Source organism: Leptodactylus fuscus, chromosome 1, assembly GCF_031893055.1.
Source record: "Leptodactylus fuscus isolate aLepFus1 chromosome 1, aLepFus1.hap2, whole genome shotgun sequence".
In the NCBI taxonomy this organism is placed as follows: domain Eukaryota; kingdom Metazoa; phylum Chordata; class Amphibia; order Anura; family Leptodactylidae; genus Leptodactylus; species Leptodactylus fuscus.
Genome location: NC_134265.1, coordinates 28,978,556 through 29,005,923, shown reverse-complemented (window position 1 = coordinate 29,005,923; position 27,368 = coordinate 28,978,556).

The window sequence follows — 27,368 nt, the reverse complement described above, 5'->3', positions numbered from 1 at the left end:
CGGCTGAAGCGAGGAGCTGACCTGTGTCAGCTCCTCGCTTCGCTGCTGCCGCCGGCTCCTGGCTTGTAGACGCGATGTACAAGCCAGGAGCCGGTGGCAGCGGCGAAGCGAGGAGCTGACACAGGTCAGCTCCTCTCTTCAGCCGCATGTGTCAGCGAGAGAGGCGGGCAGAGAGCGGCGAGGGAGCGGAGGAGAAGGTAAGTTTAATGTGGAGGTGGAACGTGAATCTGGGGGCAGATGAAGGAGAGGACGGCATGACACGGGGGACAGAGATGGAGAGGACATGAATCTGGGGGCAGAGATGGAGGGGACATGAATCTGGGGACAGAGATGGAGAGGACATGAATCTGGGGGCAGAGATGGAGGGACAGGAATCTGGGGGCAGAGATGGGGGACATGAATCTGGGGGCAGAGATGGAGGTACAGGAATCTGGGGGCAGAGATGGAGAGGACATGAATCTGGGGGCAGAGATGTGGGACATTAATCTGGGGGCAGAGATGGAGAGGACATGAATCTGGGGGCAGAGATGTGGGACATGAATCTGGGGGCAGAGATGGAGAGGACATGAATCTGGGGGCAGAGATGGAGGGGACATGAATCTGGGGGCAGAGATGGAGGGACATGAATCTGGGGGCAGAGATGGAGGGACATGAATCTGGGGGCAGAGATGGAGGGACATGAATCTGGGGGCAGAGATGTGGGACATGACACTGGGGGCAGAGATGTGGGGACATGAATCTGGGGGCAGATATGGAGGGACATGAATCTGGGGGCAGAGATGGAGAGTACATGAATCTGGGGGCAGAGATGGAAGAGGGACATGAAACTGGGGGCAGATGGAGGGTGTATATGAAACTGGGGGAGAGATAGAGGGGGGACATATAATTTACGGGTGACTGTAGGAGAATTATACTGTGTGCAGGCATATGAAAAATTAACGAGTGGGCGGAGTCAACACAAAAGTGGGCGGAGCTAAATTTGCCGCACATTTTGTCCCTCTTTCAGTTCTTCAAAAGTTGGGAGGTATGGAATCTTGTGAGGTTGCCCATCTCTATTGCTAAATCTCTTTTTGCTGCAACCTCACTTCTAAGTTATCTTTCATCTGCATTTATCCACCTGTTAGGGTGCATGCACACTACGTAACGCCGGGCGTGTATGAGAGCCGTACACGCCGGCATTACAGCAGGGCTGCCGAACACTTCCCATTCACTTCAATGGGAGCGCTCGTAAACGCCGCTGTTACGAGCGCTCCCATTGAAGTGAATGGGAAGTGTTCGGCAGTCTGCCGAAATGCCGGCGTGTACGGCTCTCATACACGCCCGGCGTTACGTAGTGTGCATGCACCCTTAGACGGTTTTTTTTTTGATAATTTCCATCACAAAACAGCAGCGTGAATTAGCTCTTCTATTTCCTTTGCTTCTCTTCTAACTCTTTGTGACTGTGTAATTGTTGTTAAAGCTTCCTCGGAGACTAAACTTGAATTAGCAAAATAGTTCAGAAGTGAAATGCACCCGGGAAGTAACCCCAGTAAAGTGGGTCAGCTCTGAAACGCGGCTGATGTCACAGCGGACGACAGCAATGTGGATTGAATTAAGGCTTTGCTTTTATACGGCCATTGTTGAGTGGAACACAGAGGGAGCAATACGGGTAAGTCACCGACCAAGGACGCATTTTGAAACATTTTACATAGATGGATGGATGACTCATTTCAGTACAAATATTCAACGAATAAAGCTAATTCACTCTCAGGAATAATAAGAGTGACTTAACTAGTGGTTACTGCCCAACATGCTGAGGGGGAATGTATGGTAAGACCAGATCGTGCGAAAATGATTTCTTTAGATTTTAATGGAAAAAAAAAAACAACAGTCCAGAGGTGTTGCCAGGTGTATATATAGTGGAGTGTCTCACACAACACTGACTCTTATCACTGTCCGTGGCATGAGTACTTACAGTATATAGCGTGAGTACCCAATCACATACTCGCTCCTGCACCATTTGTGTGGTTCACCAGAGGCCAGACCAGGAAGATGTATACATTGTTCCAGTTCAACTTCATGTTGGGCCAAGATAAGACCAGATCAAGGATTCACTTACTAGGTTGCAAACCCAGCCTAAAAAAATAATTCTTATCTTTTTTTCAATTCTGGCTTTGGCTTCCAAAATTGCATCAAACATTTGAACAGGTGTCCTTACCATTACCAATACATTTTATAAAATGCTACACGAAAAAAAAAAAATTGTAGTAAATGCAAACGAAAATTAGGGTCCTGCGATGATCTATTCTTATCCTGCATGAGACTCATAAATAAAGATCAACGAGCCTCTCAAGATTCATTTTGTGTTTGGGTTTTCTGGTTTGAGTCCGTTTCGGGATAAACAACCACACTTTAAATTGGTATATCACAGAGGGTGGAAAAAGGGGAATCTGACACTTTAAACTGGCTTAAGACATAGTGTAGAACACCGTCAGGGCTCCTAGGAACCTATCTATAAAACATAGTGTAGAACACTGTCAGGACTCCTAGGAACCTATCTATAAAACATAGTGTATAACACTGTCAGGGCTCCTAGGAACCTATCTATAAAACATAATGTAGAACACTGTCAGGGCTCCTAGGAACCTATCTATAAAACATAGTGTAGAACACTGTCAGGACTCCTAGGAACCTATCTATAAAACATAGTGTATAACACTGTCAGGGTTCCTAGGAACCTATCTATAAAACATAATGTAGAACACTGTCAGGGCTCCTAGGAACCTATCTATAAAACATAGTGTATAACACTGTCAGGGCTCCTAGGAACCTATCTATAAAACATAGTGTATAACACTGTCAGGACTCCTAGGAACCTATCTATAAAACATAGTGCAGGACACTGTCAGGGCCCCTAGGAACCTATCTATAAAACATAGTGTATAACACTGTCAGGACTCCTAGGAACCTATCTATAAAACATAGTGTATAACACTGTCAGGGCTCCTAGGAACCTATCTATAAAACATAGTGTATAACACTGTCAGGGCTCCTAGGAACCTATCTATAAAACATAGTGTAGAACACTGTCAGGGCTCCTAGGAACCTATCTATAAAACATAATGTAGAACACTGTCAGGGCTCCTAGGAACCTATCTATAAAACATAGTGTAGGACACTGTCAGGGCTCCTAGGAACCTATCTATAAAACATAGTGCAGGACACTGTCAGGGCCCCTAGGAACCTATCTATAAAACATAGTGTAGAACACTGTCAGGGTCCCTAGGAACCAATCTATAAAACATAGTGTAGGACACTGTCAGGGCTCCTAGGAATCTATCTATAAAACATACTGTATAACACTGTCAGGGCTCCTAGGAACCTATCTATAATACATAGTGTAGAACACTGTCAGGGCTCCTAGGAACCTATCTATAAAACATAGTGTATGACACTGTCAGGGCCCCTAGGAACCTATCTATAAAACATAGTGCAGGACACTGTCAGGGCCCCTAGGAACCTATCTATAAAACATAGTGTATAACACTGTCAGGACTCCTAGGAACCTATCTATAAAACATAGTATATAACACTGTCAGGGCTCCTAGGAACCTATCTATAAAACATACTGTATAACACTGTCAGGGCTCCTAGGAACCTATCTATAATACATAGTGTAGAACACTGTCAGGGCTCCTAGGAACCTATCTATAAAACATAATGTAGAACACTGTCAGGGCTCCTAGGAACCTATCTATAAAACATAGTGCAGGACACTGTCAGGGCCCCTAGGAACCTATCTATAAAACATAGTGTAGAACACTGTCAGGGCCCCTAGGAACCTATCTATAAAACATAGTGTAGGACACTGTCAGGGCTCCTAGGAATCTATCTATAAAACATAGTATATGACACTGTCAGGGCTCCTAGGAAGCTATCTATAAAACATATTGTATAACACTGTCAGGGCTCCTAGGTACCTATCTATAAAACATAGTGTAGAACACTGTCAGGGCTCCTAGGAACCTACCTATAAAACATAGAGTATAACACTGTCAGGGCCCCTAGGAACCTATCTATAAAACACAGTGTATAATACTGTCAGGGCTCCTAGGAACCTATCTATAAAACATAGGGTAGAACACTGTCAGGGCCACTAGGAACCTATCTATAAAACATAGTGTATAATACTGTCAGGGCTCCTAGGAACCTATCTAAAATATAGTAAACACAAAGATAACATTAAGTCCGTTCTCTCTGCAACATGTAAGTTTTTTCTCTCCCACACTGTGTAATGTAATATAAATTTACTGAGCATATTATTGTATCTGTATTCATACTAGATTTCTAGTAATCATAATAAATAATCGCTTCTGGTAAAGGCAATGTCTATATCTAGGAAGGCTTTTAATGTGTCCTGTTCATCAAACAGTCAAAACCCGCCTACTAGCTTGCTGAAGAATACAGGAAGTGAGAAGAAAATATAGCAGGAAAACTGGAGAGATCAGGAGATGGGAAAACCACTTCAATGGTTAAGTAGAGTGTATGGGCACCCATTGGCCTCACACAAGACAATTATGGGTTAGTATGGCAAGTGGAGACCTCACAAAGGCTTCCAGGTCTGCCATCAGGCTTGGGATGGCACAGAGGTGAACAGGTGAATCATAAAGTGAGCCACCAGTTCACCCTAGCATGGCACAGAACACTCCTTGTATGTCATAAAAATACTCATTGCCTAGCATCTCAAGCAGCAGATGGTATAATATATTGCATAGATTATTTAAGAAGCTAGTGCTACCCGGATAATTTTTTTATGCTCTAGACACACTGGGTGAATGAGGTGACATCTAGGTGTAAAGGCCAACCGGTATCCTTCCTTCCGGGGCCACTTCTTCTTAATCACCAGGCCCGGTTCCCAGCTGCGTTCGGGTTTCCGTTCAGGGAGTCCACAATCTATCCGCATAAAAAAGCAGTTATTTAAGGAAACCCGCGTAACCCATAGACTATAATGGGGTCAATGTTGTTTCCGCTTGGGATTCCGCAATTCTATCCGCATATTTCATTTGGATAGGCAAACGGAATGGCCGAATACAGATGTGAACCGTTTCTCACACTAAGTGCGTTATTCTCGCGTACAACCACATGACCTAATGGCACTGCAGGAATTTTTAAGGTAAATGTAAAGTTTTGTTCTTCAAATATTTCCCTGTAGCTCATTCGAAGGGAGGAGGCAGACATTTTTGGTTTTTCTGGTATCAGACGCAAATTATTTCACAGCCTGTTCTTTAATGACAATGTTATGTTCGTATACACATGTAATTAGTCGTGTATTTTGGGGCATTAATTACAATATCTTGGCATTTCAGGAAAATACTAAATTCAGAATGTTCCCTCCTCGCAGCGAGACAACAGCTGCCGACTGCAGAAAGACTAATTACCTTCCTGTACTTTAATAACTTACATCAGTGAGCAAAATTTACAAAACTATAATTAAATTGGGGTAGGGAACATGTTGTTTCCCGTTTAATAGAGCCCATTTATTTATTGAGGCAATGTCCTCAGCCTGGCAGACTCATAAGCATCTGCAGTCTGCCGCACATCTGTGTCGTGCATGGAACGTTTAGCACAAACTATAAATTTAGAATAAGACTTTACCATCAAAGTTTGGGCAGACTTTTTTGGAATCCAAATTTTGGTGTGTTGTGAACATCGACTCGATGGGTAACTCTTTAGCCGGCAATCTATCTTTCCTCACCTCTAACTATAAGCCCCTGGAAAAGTGGTGAAGGGCAATTCCAAGTGTCAAAAAGTGCACATTTTTAAGCAAAAATTCTGCATTCTTAAGAAGCTCCACTTTTTGATAACTGGGTGAGAAAGTTGATGTGGTTAAACCTGTCGAGACGTCAATGTTCTTAGGATGAAGTTCTGCACTAGCTGTGGCTCGCCTACCCAGGGCTGGTTTTAGACAAACTGTGGCCCTGGGCAAAATTAAAAGTGGGGTCCCAAATGCCGGTATACCAACAACGCCATCATAGGTTTCCCTTATATAGAGTAGCTCCCTTATATTTAACAGTTACACCTTATAAATAATACTTCACCCTTACAATAGCCCCCCTTATATTTAATAATTCCCAAAATATATATACATTAGCCCCCCTATATATAATAGTTTGCCCCCCTATCAGAACCCTTTCCCTTACCAGAAAACAATAAATGTTGTACTTATCTTACCTGAGCTCCCACGAAGACTCTTCCTGTAGTAGTGATACAGGTGACGCAATGTAGTGACGTCATCACGCCACCTGCACCGCAACATCCCGTGTGTTTCCATAGGTCTTCTATGGTAGCACAGGATGCTGAAACGTCCCTGCTCTGCTATAGGATAAAAATGTACTAAATCCTGTGGGCCCTGGGCAATTCCCCCCCCCCCCCACCCCCACCCCGAGCACTCTCTACAGATTTTATTATGACTATAATATGGATAAGACAGAGTTGTGTACATTTATTATTTCAAATATAAGTGTATTGTATATATGGATGACTGAACCGCTTTGTCACGAATTGGATTCAGCTTGAATATTCCAAATGACGATTTGTTTTGGATAAACGAAAATGGCCTTCATTATACTCTGGATAATAACAGGTGAGATGGAGGCCCACGGGAAGTGACAAAAAAAAAATCCATTCTTACCTTCCGTTACCTCTTTTGGGCCTCCTTGAGGCATCTGGTGCTCTCCTGGTGACTTCATGCGCTAGGGGTTACAACTGAGGCTTGTGATTGGGCCACCAGCAGTCAAATGGGCTTATGACACTCAATTATAGATGGTAGAACACTGTCAGGGCCTTTAGGTACCTATGTTTTATAGATAGGTTCCTAGAAGTCCTGACAGTGTTATACACTATGTTTTATAGATAGGTTCCTAGGAGCCCTGACCGTGTTATACACTATGTTTTATAGATAGGTTCCTAGGAGCCCTGACAGTGTTATACACTATGTTTTATTGATAGGTTCCTAGAAGTCCTGTCAGTGTGCTACAATATGTTTTATAGATAGATTCCTAGGAGCCCTGACAGTGTTATACACTATGTTTTATAGATAGGTTCCTAGGAGTCCTGACAGTGTTCTACACTATGTATTATAGATAGGTTCCTAGGAGCCCTGACAGTGTTCTACACTATGTTTTATAGATAGGTTCCTAGGAGCCCTGACAGTTTTCTACACTGTTTTATAGATAGGTCCCTAGGAGCCCTGACAGTGTTCTACACTATGTATTATAGATAGGTTCCTAGGAGCCCTGATAGTGTTACAAACTATGTTTTATAGATAGGTTCCTAGGAGCCCTGACAGTGTTATACACTATGTTTTATAGATAGGTTCCTAAGAGCCCTGGCAGTGTCCTACACTATGTTTTATAGATAGGTTCCTAGGAGCCCTGACAGTGTTATACACTATGTTTTATAGATAGGTTCCTAGGAGCCCTGATAGTGTTACATACTATGTTTTATAGATAGGTTCCTAGGAGCCCTGACAATATTCTACACTATATTTTATAGATAGTTCCTAGGAGCCCTGACAGTGCTCTACACTATGTTATATAGATAGGTTCCTAGGAAACCTGACAGTGTACTACACTATGTTTTATAGATAGGTTCCTAGGAGCCCTGACAGTATTCTACACTATGTTATATAGATAGGTTCCTAGGAGCCCTGACAGTGTTCTACACTATGTTTTATAGACAGGTTCCTAGGAACCCTGACAGTGTTCTACACTATGTTTTATAGATAGGTTCCTAGGAGCCCTGACAGTATTTTACACTATGTTATATAGATAGGTTCCTCGGAGCCCTGACAGTGTTCTACACTATGTTTTATAGACAGGTTCCTAGGAGCCCTGACAATATTCTACACTATATTTTATAGATAGTTCCTAGGAGCCCTGACAGCGTACTACACTATGTTTTATAGATAGGTTCCTAGGAGCCCTGACAGTATTCTACACTATGTTTGATAGAGAGGTTCCTAGGAGCCCTGACAGTGTTATACACTATGTTTTATAGATAGGTTCCTAGGAGCCCTGACAGTGTTCTACACTATGTTTTATAGATAGGTTCCTAGGAGCCCTGACATTGTTCTACACTATGTGTTATAGATAGGTTCCTAGGAGCTCTGACAGTGTTATACACTATGTTTTATAGATAGGTTCCTAGGAGCCCTGACAGTGTCATACACTTTGTTTTATAGATAGGTTCCTAGGAGCCCTGACAGTGTTCTACACTATGTGTTATAGATAGGTTCCTAGGAGCCCTGACAGTGTTATACACTATGTTTTATTGATAGGTTCCTAGAAGTCCTGTCAGTGTGCTACAATATGTTTTATAGATAGATTCCTAGGAGCCCTGACAGTGTTCTACACTATGTTTTATAGATAGGTTCCTAGGAGTCCTGACAGTGTTCTACACTATGTTTTATAGATAGGTTCCTAGGAGCCCTGACAGTTTTCTACACTGTTTTATAGATAGGTTCCTAGGAGCCCTAATAGTGTTACAAACTATGTTTGATAGAGAGGTTCCTAGGAGCCCTGACAGTGTTATACACTATGTTTTATAGATAGGTTCCTAGGAGCCCTGACAGTGTTATACACTATGTTTTATAGATAGGTTCCTAGGAGCCCTGACAGTGTTATACACTATGTGTTATAGATAGGTTCCTAGGAGCCCTGACAGTATTCTACGCTAATGACACATCCACGTTCAAAATACTACCTTTGTATGAAGAATAAAGCAGGCTTTCAGTGTGTGTTTATATATGTGCATATATTAGTAATGATGCCGGCAGTAATCACTAATATGTGAATATATCTGAGATACTGTAAGAAGATTTCTCTAATAATTAACCACATTAGCTGATAATTGCCTCTCGTCACTAGCTCTCAACTGCCGGGCTGATGACATTTGATTAATCCGATTTCTTTCCTCACTTTTTATGTTCAAGTCTCAGATCTGGATGAAAAATAAAAGAATTAATTTAAAGATATAGTCTGATAAAAGATCAGTGATAATATAAAAAGAAAGAGATGTTCAATATCATCAGTGCACAAATATTCATTTATTTTGTCTTACTTACTGTATATAGCACCAACCACCAGCACTTTCATATTTAAATATTGTCAACATTGTCCCAAATAAGGCTCACAATCTAAATTCCCTATCAGTATTTCTTTGGTGTATAGAAGGAACTGACGTAAACATCTTATATATCTTGACACATATTGTATAGTATAGAAAGCCGCTACAATATTTGAAATAAGAGTACAGAAATAGTAAACTAATAAACTCAGTTGTACGAGGACTCTTAGGTGTGAGCCACCAACATTGAAAAAGGATAGATAGATCATACATTCCCAAATACACCCAAATCTATACTGTATGCCTCTGTATGCAGTCATGAAATAAGCATTAATTTAGGTATTTTATGGGACGTTCTATTACAGGTGTTAAGCATTTCACAATACATTGCAACAAACCTCCCAACTTTTGAAGAACCGAAAGAGGGACAAAATGTGCCCCATGTCCCCCATCTCTGCCCCCAGATTCGTGTCCCTCCATCTCTGTCCCAAGATTCATGTCCCCCCATCTCTGCCCCTAGATTCATGTCCCCCCATCTCTGCCCCCAGATTCATGTCCCCTCCATCTCTGCCCCCAGATTCATGTCCCCCATCTCTTCCCCCAGATTCATATCCCCCCATCTCTGCCCCCAGATTCATGTCCCCCCATTTCTGCCCCCAGATTCATGTCTCCCCATCTCTGCCCCCAGATTCATGTCCCCCCATCTCTTCCCCCAGATTCATGTCTCCCCATCTCTTCCCCCAGATTCATGTCTCCCCATCTCTGCCCCCAGATTCATGTCCCCATCTCTGCCCCCAGATTCATGTCCCCCCATCTCTCCCCCCAGATTCATATGCCCCCATCTCTGCCCCCAGATTCATGTCCCCCCATTTCTGCCCCCAGATTCATGTCTCCCCATCTCTGCCCCCAGATTCATGTCCCCCCATTTCTGCCCCCAGATTCATGTCCACCCATCTCTGCCCCCAGATTCATGCCCCCATCTCTTCCCCCAGATTCATGTCCCCCATTTCTGCCCCAGATTCATGTCCCCCCATCTCTGCCCCCAGATAAATGTCCCCCATCTCTGCCCCCAGATTAATGTTCCCCCATCTCTGCCCCAGATTCATGTCTCCCTTCCATCTCTGCCCCCACATTCATGCCCCCCATTTCTGCCCCCAGATTCATGTCCACCCATCTCTGCCCCCAGATTCATGCCCCCCATCTCTGCCCCCAGATTCATGCCCCCCATCTCTGCCCCCAGATTCATGTCCCCCATCTCTGCCCCAGATTCATGTCCCCCATCTCTGCCCCCAGATAAATGTCCCCTATCTCTTCCCCCAGATTAATGTTCCCCCATCTCTGCCCCAGATTCATGTCTCCCTTCCATCTCTGCCCCCACATTCATGTCCCCCCATCTCTGCTCCCAGTGTCATGCCGTCCTCTCCTTCATCTGCCCCCAGTTTCATGTTCCACCTCAATGTCTACACACAAAAACCACATAAAATCACCTTTTCCTTGCTCCCCCGCCACTCTCTCTGCAGTCTCACTAGCACAGTTGTAGGCGTGATGTGACGTCATCACATCGCGTCTACACAGCCAGTAGCCGGAGTGCAGCGGCAAAGTAAGGAGCTGAGCTGTGACAGCTCCTTGCTTTAGTCGCGTTTGTATTCAACTCAGATCTGCCTCCTCCAGACACAGATCTGAGTTGAAATCGGGACATATCTCCCGCCAACCGGGACCGCGGGATACGTCACCGGAATCATGAATGCCCCGCGGAAATCGGGACGGTTGGGAGGTATGTTGCAATGTCTTTTCAAATTTTGGAATTTTATAAGATGTTAACACTAAATAGAACTATATACATTTGATGCCATCGTAATTGTGCCGACACAACAAATATAATTATTATGCCATTTTGGCCGTACATTGAGACAAAGTGATGCAAATTAAATTTTTCTCCAATTCAACCCCTTTCAGAATTTTTTTTCCAGCTTCCCATAACATCATAAGGAATATTAACTGATACCATTACAAATGTAGTTTGTCCTGCAGAATATAAGCCCTCCTGGCTTGGTGAATGGAAAAACAGAAAAGTTATGGAAGGAGGGGAGTAAAAAAACAAAAATAAAAAAATGGCTTCAGCAGGAAGGGGTTTATGGTCTTTGTTGTTCCATTGTAGAGGGAAGTTAATAGGACAATATAATAATAGTCAATGTAATATAATAGTTAATAGGATAAGACCTATTAGGACTTGATGTCCCAAAGCATATGGTATTACAACAGAGAGGCGGAGTGGTTGCACATAGAGACCAGTGAACAAACTTAACTATATTGGGGGTTCGCTGGGTGTCCGTCCTTTGAGCAGGACGTCTCTCTCCACTGATTTCCGACAATTTCAATGGATACGAACCCAGAATGAGATGCTGAGTCAATACTGAAGCACCAGAAGGGCATGTAACAAAATGTGCAATGATTGGCTCTGAAATGCATAGTTCCATTTTGATCTATGTAATATAAGATACACTTCTATATATCACATCTGTGCATTAGTTTACCCTGCGCAATGTGATTTCCCGGGACATAACAGAACCTGTTTACTGTATCAAAATGTAATTGCTGTGACTAAACTGCTAATTAGTAACAGCAATGGAATAGCCATTGCTAGGAAACCTGCTGACCTCTCTATATTAGGAGGATACACCAGCATAAAGGACAAGAGACAATCAAAATATCTCCAGATGGTGAAACTTATCTCATTTGTGATACCTGACTCTATGAATACTAAACAGATAAGGATATAGGTAGAAGTATGGTAAGATAAGCAAAGCGTCGGCAGTCCTAGTATATGACCCAGGGCTGGAGATATACTATGTTTCGCCCATCAGCCATAGCTTGGATGTACATGGTATTAGACTATCAGTACAGGCATTCCTTATGCAGCTTCACCCTAATTACTGAGGAATGTTAATTAAAGTGTTGGCACTGGAATAAACCATAAACAGAAATTAATATGAGATGAAAGGTCATGGATTAGAAGAAACAAGGGCAGGCTGTAGCTGGTGGCATTCTCTCATCGGTGACGATTACATGGCATCGCATGCCCTCATTCCCACATACTGTCAGGAGACACATAATTGTTTCACTCTTAAATGTGATGTTTTATGCAACAGGCCGAGAATCAGGACATCTCACCCAATGTAATGACGTGAAGTTTATGCATTCAGCTTGACATACTGTAGCTTACGGAAAGACGTTGGCCTAGATAGAGATAACAACCGGCAAAGCAATACTTGACCTCTATGTTATTCAGCCATGGTAGAAAGACATATTGCTTCATATCTCTTGCTCAGGGTGACCTATTTCCAGGAGTGTTGAGAACTTCTCAGAAAAGTCATGAAACTACTTGCATGGTCTTCATGGACACCAACCTGGCCTAGATGCTCTAGAATTTTGATTGTTCTATTCCAACACCGAAAAAATGGGTTTTGGAAGAACATTTTGGGAATGATAGATTATTAGTGCGGAGTCCTTCTTCATTCATCAAGGAGACCAGCGACGAGGAACATCTCTCATTCCAAAGGACCTGAACATTGACACATTACATGTAGAGATCACAGATTTCAATGAATAACGTATAATGTCCACTTTTCATCGGGGTGACAAGGCAGGGGACTTGTTTTTAGATTCTCACATCGTTTATGGTCCATTGATGGCCCCAGCTTAGGCCACGTTAACCACAGGACCATTTTCGACTCTATCCACGTACAGTCATCTTCTTCCCAGTCCTGGATGGAGGTGACTATTCAGAGAGGCCACCCTGATAGCACGCTCCTCTTGCCACAGCCTAAGTCGCAGACTTGGTCCTTCACTCCACCTCCCTCTAGCTTGCACATTTACAGCCACCTGGTGCTTCTTAGCTGACTGTTGGGCTGCAGGGCTAGGACTGAGTTAGGTTAGTGGACGGGAGTCACTCTGAAGATTGCTCCTTGCCCTACCAAGTCCCAGCATCTGCTCACTGCACTCTGGTTGGTGTCTTCCAATATGGTGTAAGACCTCTTCCAGTCAAACTGCTTCCTACTTTGCTCCAAGGCTCTCAAGGGTGACAAATATTTCGCACAGGTCTCCATCACCTGTTCCTCTCCAACAGCAGAAGTCTCGTCCCATCCTCGCGCACCTCCATATACTTATTTGTACAACACTGAATCTTTTTTCCCTCCACCTTCACAGAACATCTTGTAGAGATTGGAGACACCCTGATTCAAAACCTCACACCCTTTACTTGCCCTGCAGTCCCCGGCCCTCTCCCTAACCAGGGCTATCCAATATTACTGTCAGGCACATCTGGCTCATTTTCCATGAGAATACAGGATTAGGCAAGTTGCGTTTTCCTTCTTCCACCTGACCTAGTGTGTCAGGAAAAATAGAAGCTTTAACTCTGCTACATCTGTAACGTAACATTTCATGAAATCCGCACTCTGTTTCCACTCCATGTGTCAGTGTTGCCGCTCCTTTTGATGTATGAGCTTCCTCCACATCTTCCTTGTAAACATTTCCCAGAAGGTCACAATATAAACATTCACTTGCAACGCCATCCAAATGAGGGTGTCATAACATTTACATAAACTTCCGCCCACATTTCAGTGATCCTCTTCTCCCTCCATTATGTGTTCAAGGAAGTTATTTACATTCCAAGCTTTCTTATAATCCCAGAAACACATGAGAAAGAAGTTATTTCTGCAGCGCGGACAGGCCCTGGATTTCAGAATCAGTCTGTATACGGTGTGACAAGTATCTGACATGTCAGAGTGCATGTTGCAGGTTGTGTACAGTTGTGTACCTGGTGCAGGTTGTGTACAGTCATTGTGTTTTCAGAAAGTCTAAGACTACTTTATTTGCTACATTGTGACCAGTATTGAAAGGGTTGGACCATTGGCCTAGATGGAGGCTCACCCTGGTGCAAAGGGTCGGGTTGGGTCTATCCCACGGGGAAATGTCTTTTTGTAGACACAGGTCATATCCCACATGTAACTTTTAGTTGCATCATGGGATTCTTTCAGTACTACCTCTTGCTATTGCATATCAAGTGCTTTACCATTGGATTGAGCCATCAAGACAACTCCAGTCCATTCCCTGGACAGTCCTGGTTTTGAATCGATATAACACCAGCCTGGACAGTTGTGCACTTGTCTTGCCATGCCAAGATGTTCCCCTCTTTATTTAGTTTGCCCCCCAAGGTGCTGAAGTTATAAACACTTCAGTCCTCTTAGATCTGAATGGAGGGGTCGGGATCTGAGGAATAGCATAGAAATTATAGAATAGGATGAGAAATGTTAATGTAGTGTGTGATGTGTAAAACAATGTGATCAGGTCATGTGATAAGCCGCCTAAACAGATGGGATTATGGGGCAGTTTTGAAGCTGCTGTAGTTGGGTATTAATCTAATTGTCCAGGGTAAAGCATTCTAGAGCACCGCTGCAGCTTGAGAAAAGTCTTGGAGACGGGAGTGGGATGTTCGGAGAGGATACAAGTCTACGGTCAGTGGACAGCAGTGACAATGACGTGAGAGGAGATGTAAGAAAATGCGGCCCTATGTAGGGATTTATGGGATTTATATTGTATTCTATGTTGGACAGGCAACCAGTACAGCGACTGTACTGGAGTAACAGAAAGAGGAGTGCATTGGCTGCATTCAGGAGAGATTGTAAAGGGGAGAGTGTAGTAAGAGGAAGCCCAACTAGTCCAAATGGTAACCTTAAATTAATGTAACAAATCCCATTCTCAATCCTTACAATAGAATAATGAAACTGTAAATGTCAGCAAATAATCCCTATTACAATAAACTAGATTTACGGCCAACATTTTATGGAGAATATTAATGACTCGCGTTCATCATTCCATGAGTAATATTTTTTTCTGTCACTTGGTAGCCAATGGATGACTTCATATCTTCCATGGCATATCTTACTAAGCTGCCCTTCTTGCTTCTATCATTCAGGCATATTTTACCATATCCTGTGGGCTGGAGTATTTGGATAGGTCTCTTGTAGATTCATTGACAGAAACCAATTTGTCTTCCGTGCTCCTCTATAACGCATACCAAGATACTGATATCACCGCACACATTACACTGACAGTCAGCGGAAATCAATAGCTCATGCTGCTCCGGCAGAATCACACGGCTTATCTATGTGACAAAAAATATTACTGAACTGATAGAAAGGACATGAAAAATCTATGGACAAGCCTTTCAATTCCTTTAATTACATTATTGACTTTACATCCTATAAAGGTCTTCTGTTTCATCTCTCGGTTACATTGTACTACAGAATGTCTCAGCCGCATAAGAAAATTTTAAGAATCAAGCAGACATAAAAAATATTGGGCAGTGCTTTTTTAAAAACAGTTCTTTTTGCAAATCTTCAGGACCAGGGTTAGGGTTTTGGGTTTTTGGTCCAAAAACTTGTTTTGGGTTGAATAAATCATAGCTTAAATGTGCTTAAACTTAGTGTATAACACTGTCAGGGCTCCTAGGAACCTATCTATAAAACATAGTGTAGAATATTGTCATGGCTCCTAGGAACCTCTCTATAACACATAGTGTATAACACTGTCAGGGCTCCTAGGAACCTATCTATAAAACATAGTGTAGAACACTGTCAGGGCTCCTAGGAACCTATCTATAACACATAGTGTATAACACTGTCAGGGCTCCTAGGAACCTATCTATAAAACATAGTGTAGAACACTGTCAGGACTCCTAGGAGCCTATCTATAAAACATAGTGTAGAACACTGTCAGGGCTCCTAGGAACCTATCTATAAAACATAGTGTATGACACTGTCAGGGCTCCTAGGAACCTATCTATAAAACATAGTGTATGACACTGTCAGGGCTCCTAGGAACCTATCTATAAAACATAGTATAGGACACTGTCAGGTCTCCTAGGAACCTATCTATAAAACATAGTGTATAGCACTGTCAGGGCTCCTATGAACTTATCTATAAAACATAGTGTATAACACTGTCAGGGCTCCTAGGAACCTATCTATAAAACATAGTGTAGAACGCTGTCAGGGCTCCTAGGAACCTATCTATAAAACATAGTGTATGACACTGTCAGGGCTCCTAGGAACCTATCTATAAAACATAGTTTATGACACTGTCAGGGCTCCTAGGAACCTATCTATAATACATAGTGTATAACACTGTCAGGGCTCCTAGGAACCTATCTATAAAACATAGTGTATGACACTGTCAGGGCTCCTAGGAACCTATCTATAAAACATAGTGTAGAACACTGTCAGGGCTCCTAGGAACCTATCTATAAAACATAGTGTATGACACTGTCAGGGCTCCTAGGAACCTATCTATAATACATAGTGTATAACACTGTCAGGGCTCCTAGGAACCTATCTATAAAACATAGTGTAGAACACTGTCAGGGCTCCTAGGAACCTATCTATAATACATAGTGTAGGACACTGTCAGGGCTCCTAGGAACCTATCTATAAAACATAGTGTATGACACTGTCAGGGCTCCTAGGAACCTATCTATAATACATAGTGTAGGACACTGTCAGGGCTCCTAGGAACCTATCTATAATACATAGTGTAGGACACTGTCAGGGCTCCTAGGAACCTATCTATAAAACATAGTGTATGACACTGTCAGGGCTCCTAGGAACCTATCTATAAAACATAGTATAGAACACTGTCAGGTCTCCTAGGAACCTATCTATAAAACATAGTGTAGAACACTGTCAGGGCTCCTAGGAACCTATCTATAAAACATAGTGTATGACACTGTCAGGGCTCCTAGGAACCTATCTATAAAACATAGTGTAGAACACTGTCAGGGCTCCTAGGAACCTATCTATAAAACATAGTATAGAACACTGTCAGGACTCCTAGGAACCTATCTATAAAACATAGTGTATGACACTGTCAGGGCTCCTAGGAACCTATCTATAAAACATAGTGTATGACACTGTCAGGGCTCCTAGGAACCTATCTATAAAACATAGTATAGAACACTGTCAGGTCTCCTAGGAACCTATCTATAAAACATAGTGTAGAACACTGTCAGGGCTCCTAGGAACCTATCTATAAAACATAGTGTATGACACTGTCAGGGCTCCTAGGAACCTATCTATAAAACATAGTGTAGAACACTGTCAGGGCTCCTAGGAACCTATCTATAAAACATAGTGTAGAACACTGTCAGGGCTCCTAGGAACCTATCTAAAAAAACATTATGTAGTGCATAATTGTGACACATTATCAGCTTGCTTGTCCTGCCACCTGAAAAAATAATAGGATCTTCCCATCCACTAGCATCTTCTGGGAGGCTGCTGGAACAGCTGATCTGTGTGGGATCTGGGCGTCAGACCCTTATAGATCACATATTGATGACCTGTGCTATGCATAGGTCATTAGTATGAAAATTTGATTTGGGACCAAAAACTCTCAAAAATTAGTTTTGTGGTGGTCACGAGTCTTAGCTGTCAGGTCATCAATGGCGTCTCCTTAAAGTAAGTAATTTCAGTAATGTATTTTGCTGGGAACAGTGTATAGCACTGTTATTTAGACAGCTATATAGCAATATTATTTGGCCAATGCTAGATACTGTACTTTGGGCAGCATACTATATGGCAGTATATATGAATAATGAATGGAATAGTTATTTGTACATTGTATGACCCTACAAAATATGAATGAAAAGGGGCACCAAGAGAAGGTACCACACAAGGCGTCATCTATAGATGAACTAAGCGTGTGTTCAGTAGTGGTCGGACCACTGGGAGTCTTTAGTAGGTGTTAGTAAGATTGCATTTGTATCTATTAGGATTAGAGATGAGCGAAGAGTAAAATGTTCGATATTCGATATTCGTTTCGAATAGCCACTCAATACTCGGGTACTGGGAGGGGAGACGTGAGTGATTCCCCGCCTACTAAGCCCTGCCTACTCCCTGCATCTCTACAATACTAGTCTAGGGAGGTGGGGCGCAGGGCGCTCTGAAGAGGACAGTAGGCAGGGCTTAGTGCGGCTGGAGAGTGTGGGCAGGGAGACGTGAGTGCATCACTCATGTCTCCCCTTCCAGTACCCGCCCACACTCTCCTAAGCCCCGCCTTCTCCATAATACTAGTCTTGGGAGGCGGGGGCAGGGCGCTCTGAAGACAAGTGGACAGAGGACCGGACCAAGATATAGGTATGTAGGTATGCTGGACCTACAGTGTGTGGGCTGGTTCCAATCCCAGATTGTGAGATTGGAACCCATATTGGACCCCCTGTTTTCTTCTGACCTCCTCCGACCAGTTTTCATAGGGAGTTACCAGTGACTATGTGGATTGCCTTTTCTATAGTCAGCCAGTCCTTGCGGCACAAGCACCTATAACAACAAGAGAGGATGGTGGAGGGAAAATGTACAGGAGGCCGGGTGCTGGTGGTGAGAATCCAGGAGAGAGTGGTGTGCCAAATGTGGTCAAGAATACAAAGCAGAGAAAGGTGACCTTATGACATGCCTCTGAGAAGGTTATGGGTCACTTCTTACTCTTAGCCAAACGTACTCCGTACCGAACGTTGATTTATGATGGGTTTTGTATTCAGTGCATTGATATTTGCATTCGGGTTTTGGAAGGTGGCTGCATACAGACACCAGGACTATATAGTATGGTTCAACAATCACATGGACCTAAAATGGAATAAAGAAAGGATATGCTAATCCAAAAACGTCACCGCCAATAGTGATACAAAATGGAATAAAAGACTTGTCTGGTCCATCATGAATCTGTGCCTATTACAGGTATACATGTATGTTGTCTGGAGTTCTTTTGGTCATCTTACACACATGACATGTTAAACCTCTAGAGGGCAGTAAAGACCAGATTTCTAAACAAAGACATATATTCTGCTCAACCCCCTAAAATCACATTTCCAGAACACGAGAGCTGACGTGACAGCAACGTTGGTGCAGGAACAATACATTTTATAATTTGAGAATACGTTTGGCTGTTCGTCCTTGTGTTTTACCGCAGCAGTCACACGCACAACGAAATTGTTTATAGAGAAGATTTAGAAAACGTGACCCGTACCTGTAGCATTAATATGCAAGAGAGTCACCGATGCAGAGGACAAGGGCTCGAGCACAGGTGCAATTGTAGCATCTTAAAAGAACACTAACAAAAGGGGACTGATTGTCTTACCTTATGTCAATGTGTTATTTCTATGTGTAAATGAATCTTTAAAGAAATCTTCATGGTCTATTCCTATTCCTACAGCCTGGACATTGCAGTCGTTTGATGAGCTAAAGCGCACTTTGGAGGAACGCCTCTGTAAGGAACACTCAGGCTGACCCCAAGGAGAACTATCTTAGAAGTTGCAGTTGTGGCCAGTTCTCTACTATCTCCAATTTCATCCTGTACTTGCCATTTGGAGCACTCCAACCACCAGCAGGCTCAGGAAAATATCCCACGAGATGCAACTACTTCCATCTTCAACACTGCAGATCCCTATATATTTCCCATTCCTTTTGTCGCCACTCCTAGGTTTGGCTCAAAAAAACACAGCAAAATCTGGAACAAAAGAAGCCGCGTTTCCGCACCGTGGGGCCTCAGCCTTAAGGGGTTTTCCAGGATCAGTATATTGGTTGCCTATCATTACGATCAGGCTGGTGGAGTTGTGCCTCGTGGTGTGCCCTACAATCAGATGTTAGAAGGGCCCCCTCATTGTTTCCATTGACCCGTCCACCTGATTTGCAGTGCAGGGTATTGAATTTTGTCCATATAGCCAAAGCAACATCATGAAAGCAGAAAGTGCAGATTAGAATATTCCTGGCATAAGATAACATGTAACCTGTGAATTGCATAATAACGGAGCCACCGACGTGCAGCTCAGACTTTTGGAGAGTCTTGCAGGTCATTGCAGATATTTACTGACTTCTTCTTAGTGACTGGCTGATATTTGTGTAACCTCTTCTCCTACACGCTGTGTCCTGTTATGATGTTCAGTCAGATCCGGCAAACAATCCATTATATTATAATGTGTCGCCACTTCCCAAGTACCGGACCATAACACCAGTGTACATGAGAAACAATATATAGGACTCCTGTTATTCCAGATGGTGCTTGGCTTGAAAATCTTCACTCAGATGTATCACATGATACAAGATACATAGGAAAGTTCTTTAAGTGGTTGTGATAAAAAAAAAAGTAGAACCCCTACTGATGTTCTGAACAAGTTGTTGTCATTTGTCGGTGTCGGAGCAGAGACAGGACTGCACTTGCACAGACACCTTGCTATTGGAATACCTGGGATGAGTTAGTGTATAAGGTGGGTAGTGTAGCCCACCATAATTGTTGTGTTCTCAGATACCATGAGCTGCAGGACGATGGATCGAGGATATGAAAGCAATAACAGCCTGGCCACTAGATGGCAATGTTGTACAAAAGAATTTGACTGTTGGCGCACTCTTTTGGGAGCAACAGAGTGAGGAGAACTGCAGCTCCCTTAGCAATGACAAGGCTAACACATCATGGTGGGCACCACTACAGTTCAGTGCAACATATACCACACGTAGTCAGGGGTCAATGTGATATGGGCCCTATTGAGGTGGCTGCAGCAGTAGGGGAGTACAGAAGAATCAGCTCATATTGCTGGGGAGCAGGCAAGCAACAATGGGGCGCAGAAGAGGAAATCTCTCTGTCTCTAAGTGTGACCCCTGAAACATGGAGCAGCAGAGCGTGGTGATCCTGTGACAGCAAATTGAGAGGACAGAAACCCAAAAAGGTCTGACAGACAAGATGATGACTAGGGCACAGTCTCTACAATGGATGATAACCGGGCTGCAGACCCAGGCCTGGCAACTCAATGATCAAGTCCTAGTCAGCCATCAGATCTTAGGAAGTGACCAGACCCTAATAGAGACCGGGCTTGCAAAATTGTCCTCTTGTGAAGCTGGTCCTATACTAGTAGGTGCATTCTAGAGAAAATGTTAATGGACAAATCTACCATTTTACAAATAGAATATTGTGGATCAGTATGGAATATTATGTACAAATTTGGGCACCACTGCACAGGACTTACAAAAACTTGAACAGGTTCAAAGCAAGACTATAACACCTATAAGGAATACCACAATATACATGACCAAGGACACCTAATAACTATATAAGAATATCAAAGGCCAATACAGTTGTGTTCTTACTTTTCCTATCGGTTGGACATAAATATTTGTTCTCAAGTTGATTAACTTTTAATATTTTGCAATACTGTATCACAACGTATTCTCAATCGTAATAGTTGTCAACTCACAATGTCTTTCCATATTCCACTTATCACCTTCTTCAGTACATCCCATAATCATAGTGTTACCGGAGATTTCTTGCATGGGTTGTTGTGCAAGTAGAAGGCCGCTATCTCTACTGCTCACCATGTAAGTTCTGATTTATCCCAACTCCCTGTTCTTCTTATCTAACTCTTCCATCAAAATGGCTCCCTGCTCCTGTTCTGCCTCTCAGATAAATTGGTACAGATTTCAGGACTTGTGATATAATATCACCCTCACAGTTCAAGATCTTGGAAAGTCCATTTTAGTATTAGCTCTGCAGTGTTTGGGCCCCTTCACACGGAGTAAACGCACATGTATTCTGGCAAAATACACGTGTAAAAATACACGTGTAAAAATAATACTCCCATTGACTTCAATGACATTTTACACATGTATTTTGACGTGTATTTTGATGTGTATTTTGACGTGTATTTTGATGTGTATTTTGATGTGTATTTTGATGTGTATTTTACGTGTATTTTGACGTGTTTTTTTACACGTGTAAAAAGAAATGCCATTGAAGTCAATGGGAAACTGATTTTTTACACGTGTATTTTGCCAAAATACACGCGCGTTTACTCTGTGTGAAGGGTTCTCCATAAAAAGGAAATAGACAAAGGTACAGGTGCTGGCCATGGCTACGAGTACTGACCATGAGTACAGGTACTGGCCATTGGTACAGGTGCTAGCTATAGGTACAGGTGCTAGCTATGGGTACAGGTGCTAGTTATAGGTACAGGTACTGGCCATGGGTACAGGTGCTAGCTATGGGTACGGGCACTGACTATGAGTAAAGGTACTGGCCATTGGTACAGGTGATAGCTATGGGTACAGGTACTGGCCATTGGTACAGATGATAGCTATGGGTACAGGTACTAGCCATGGGTACAGGTGCTAGCTATGGGTACTGGTACTGGCCATGGGTACAGGTGCTAGCTATGGGTACGGGCACTGACTATGAGTAAAGGTACTGGCCATGGGTACAGGTACTGGCCATGGGTACAGGTGCTAGCTATGGGTACAGGTACTGGCCATTGGTACAGGTGCTAGCTATGGGTACGGGCACTGACTATGAGTAAAGGTACTGGCCATGGGTACAGGTGCTAGCTATGGGTACAGGTCCTGTCCATGGGTACAGGTACTAACCATGAGTACAGATACCGGTCATGGACGACAGCATCAGCAAAAGCAGATTTTGATTTACTTCACTTTATACATCGCTAGAAAAAGCGCTGTACTCTCACTTTAACCAAATTAGAGCTAAGTTAAGGACGGACATACCTATAGAAGATCTCACCCATAATCTATTTACACCCAGGTCTGTATACCAAGATGACCTCCACTACATCTAGATGAAAGGAGACTTTTACACCAACATGGAAGGGGATTTTACTGTAAAAGCAACTCTGGAACTCTCTCCCTTTCTCTGGATCAACATGGACAATACACTGAACTGAATGGCCTTACAAGCTATAGTAATGGAGCTGCTAATATAACATTTTGACTGGTTGCAGCGACCATTAGGGGGAGCTATAAGTAGAAAGCTCCTGCACGGACCACTGCTCCATTGTAATATAATCTGCAGTGTCTGAAAAAATGAGCCCTGACCGTTATAAAGAATAAGAAATGTGGTGCTCCAAAGGGGACATTCACTTTCATCTAAGTAGGGACTGACCTTAAACTGTAAAGAAAACCTGTAACTATTTTTGCTCTGCGATTAGTTTATTTCAGGTTATATTAGCCTTTGCTTACAAAACAAGTAATGTGATTAGATCCTGAGATACAGTATGTGCTCATAGCAAAGACCCGCTCGCTAATAGCATGCATCTCTCAGCATAGAACCTGGGTGTGCCCAGCCTTGTGTTCACACTATTGTTCCTGTTTTTACTGAGCCCCAGAAAAAGAGTAGGAATTCCTGCAAGAAAACTTTCTCAGAGCTTCCAAAACAAGTGTCAGGAAGTCTCCCCTCCCAGTTCTCATCTTAGTTCTCCTTCACTTCTAAAGCAATTAATGGACTGTACGGCGAAGCAGACATCTGCTGCTCCTTACTGAATACATCCGAGGATAAACATGAGACGCTAGAGCAGATTTCCAAAATGCTGACTGCGTTTATTTCAGTCGCTGGCAGACTCTAAAGCGAAGTTTGTGGCTTTTATCGAAATTCATATTGTTCTTCCAGTCGCAGCTCTAAGTGGTTTTCCACATTGGTTGGCTTCATGTAGAGTTAGGTCACATGTGGTCCCGAGATGGATTGGACGACTAATTGTATTGGAAAGAAAGAGAATAGCCAGTTTTTCCCCCATTCAAAGATCAATAGTAAAGGCACCAGAACAGATAACGTTCTGCCTCTTGGATGTATAACACTACATTGCAATCTGCAGATTGCCACCCATGCTCAAACCATGATAGAGTTTGGCTGCTTTCACACTATCCAGTCTTGGACATGAGATTCAGTCCAGGTGAGTGTCGGATTTCCCATCCTGCACATTATGTCGGAAGAAGGACTGCTAGCCTTTTAGTTATATATGATGCTAGGAGTCCCTGCATACTGTCCGTGGCATACTGTCTTGTAGTGAGTAAAGTGTGGATGAGTATGTTGTTGGGACGCAAGTACTCAAATAGAGTTCAAGCTACTAACGCTAACATACAAAGCCATCCATAACCTGTCCCCTCCATATATCTCTGACCTCATCTCCCGCTACCTGCCCACACGTAACCTCAGATCCTCCAATGACCTCCTACTCCGCTCCGCTCTCATCCGCTCCTCACACAACCGTCTCCAAGATTTCTCCCGTGCATCTCCCATACTCTGGAACTCCTTACCAAGACACATAAGACTGACCCCCACAATCACAGGCTTCAAGAAGGCCCTGAAGACTCACCTATTCAGGAAGGCCTACAACCTCCAATAACACTATCACCGCACTGCCATCTTGACAGTCTCCCCTCACCTCCAATCTCTAATGAGGTGAGGTGAGGCGGTACTTTCAGTGGGGCGGCAATTTGACCATTTTTTGTTTTACGTTTTTTTTCCCTAAACCATCCCAAGACAGGTCACTCTAAAAACAAAGCTGAGTGGCCCTGTCCTGGGCTGGCTTAGGCCTCTGTGTCTTATAGCAGGTGGCAATGATAAGATGTCATCATGCCTCCTGCGCTGAGATGAGACGCCTTATGCATGGCCGAGTGAAGAGGTTCCGGTTCCATTAAGGAATCGCAGGTAGGTGAGTAAGGATACTTTTTCTTTTTTTAATAGGCCATTACCTGTTGAAGTATCCCCAGCAGGTAGTGGCCTATTTCCTTACCTATCCCCAGTCCTGCTCACAACAGCCCCAACCTCCCCAGACCCCCAAGTACAATAATCAGAGCCCCAGGGGAAGTGAAGAAACATAATAAACAGTGTTACTCACCTCTCCTGGATCCGATGTTACTCCTAGCAGGCTTCGGGTCTTTATGGTAATATCCCAGACGTCATGTGGACAGTCCAGATGACGTCTGGGACATTACTATAAAGACCTTAAAGTCTGTGCTAGGAGTAAGACTGTTTATTATGTTTGTATCCTCCCCTCCCCCTCTCCAATTATTATACTCCAGGGTCTGAAAAGTAATAATAGTTCATTTGTGGACCAATATGGGGCATAATAAAGGTTGGGTGGGAAACTGTGGGGCATAATAGTTTGGTGGGCAACTGTGGGTCATAATAGAGTTTGCAGGGTCCACTGTGGCCTCTGCAACCTCTATTATGCCCCACAGTGACCCCTTCAACCTCTATTATGCCTCACAGTGACCCCTGTAACCTCTATTATGCCCCACAGTGGCCCCTGAAACATCTGTTATGCCCTACCCAGCCTCTATTATGTTCCAAAGTGGCCCACTTAATCTCTATTATGCCCTACAGTGGCTCCCTGCAACCTCTATTATGCCCCACAGTCTCTTGTGCCACTGTGGGGCATAATAGAGGCTGCAGGGACCGCTGTGGGACATAATTCCGCATGCAAGGGGCATATATATATATATATATATATATATATATATATATATATATATATATATATATATATATATACAGTCCTATGAAAAAGTTTGGGCACCCCTATTAATCTTAATCATTTTTAGTTCTAAATATTTTGGTGTTTGCAGCAGCCATTTCAGTTTGATATATCTAATAACTGATGGACACAGTAATATTTCAGGATTGAAATGAGGTTTATTGTACTAACAGAAAATGCGCAATATGCATTAAACCAAAATTTGACCGGTGCAAAAGTATGGGCACCTCAACAGAAAAGTGACATTAATATTTAGTAGATCCTCCTTTTGCAAAGATAACAGCCTCTAGTCGCTTCCTGTAGCTTTTAATCAGTTCCTGGATCCTGGATGAAGGTATTTTGGACCATTCCTCTTCACAAAACAATTCAAGTTCAGTTAAGTTTGATGGTCGCCGAACATGGACAGCCCGCTCTCAAATGATCTGAAAACAAAGATTGTTCAACATAGTTGTTCAGGGGAAGGATACAAAACGTTGTCTCAGAGATTTAACCTGTCAGTTTCCACTGTGAGGAACATAGTAAGGAAATGGAAGACCACAGGGACAGTTCTTGTTAAGCCCAGAAGTGGCAGGCCAAGAAAAATATCAGAAAGGCAGAGAAGAAGAATGGTGAGAACAGTCAAGGACAATCCACAGACCACCTCCAAAGAGCTGCAGCATCATCTTGCTGCAGATGGTGTCACTGTGCATCGGTAACAATACAGCGCACTTTGTACAAGGAGAAGCTGTATGGGAGAGTGATGAGAAAGAAGCCGTTTCTGCACGTACGCCACAAATAGAGTTGCCTGAGGTATGCAAAAGCACATTTGGACAAGGCAGCTTCATTTTGGAAACAAAAATTGAGTTGTTTGGTTATAAAAAAAGGCGTTATGCATGGCGTCCAAAAAGAAACAGCATTCCAAGAAAAACACATGCTACCCACTGTAAAATTTGGTGGAGGGTCCATCATGCTTTGGGGCTGTGTGGCCAATGCCGGCACCGGGAATCTTGTTAAAGTTGAGAGTCGCATGGATTCCACTCAGTATCAGCAGATTCTTGAGAATAATGTTCAAGAATCAGTGACGAAGTTGAAGTTACGCCGGGGATGGATATTTCAGCAAGACAATGATCCAAAACACTGCTCCAAATCCTCAGGCATTCATGCAGAGGAACAATTACAATGTTCTGGAATGGCCATCCCAGTCCCCAGACCTGAATATCATTGAACATCTGTGGGATGATTTGAAGCGGGCTGTCCATGCTCGGCGACCATCTAACTTAACTGAACTTGAATTGTTTGTCCAAAATACCTTTATCCAGGATCCAGGAACTGATTAAAAGCTACAGGAAGCGACTAGAGGCTGTTATCTTTGCAAAAGGAGGATCTACTAAATATTAATGTCACTTTTCTGTTGAGGTGCCCATACTTTTGCACCGGTCAAATTTTGGTTTAATGCATATTGCACATTTTCTGTTAGTACAATAAACCTCATTTCAATCCTGAAATATTACTGTGTCCATCAGTTATTAGATATATCAAACTGAAATGGCTGTTGCAAATACCAAAATATTTAGAACTAAAAATGATTAAGATTAATAGGGGTGCCCAAACTTTTTCATAGGACTGTATATACATTTTCAAGACAATATTGTTTAAAGTCAACCTGTCAACTCCTTTTCACCTCTTAAACCAACATCAGTTCCTCATAGTGCCTCTCATGTTTCAGGATGTCTTTATATTGTCTGTCAACTGTTGCCACCTACTGAAAAATAACTTTTATTCTGTATATTAGGTCCTTAACCCCTTAGCGACCCTTGACGTAACTGTACGTCATGGGTCGCATGGGGATGTATAGAGCGAGCTCACACGCTGAGCTCGCTCCATACACGGCAGATGCCGGCTGTATCATACAGCCAGGACCTGCCAATAACAG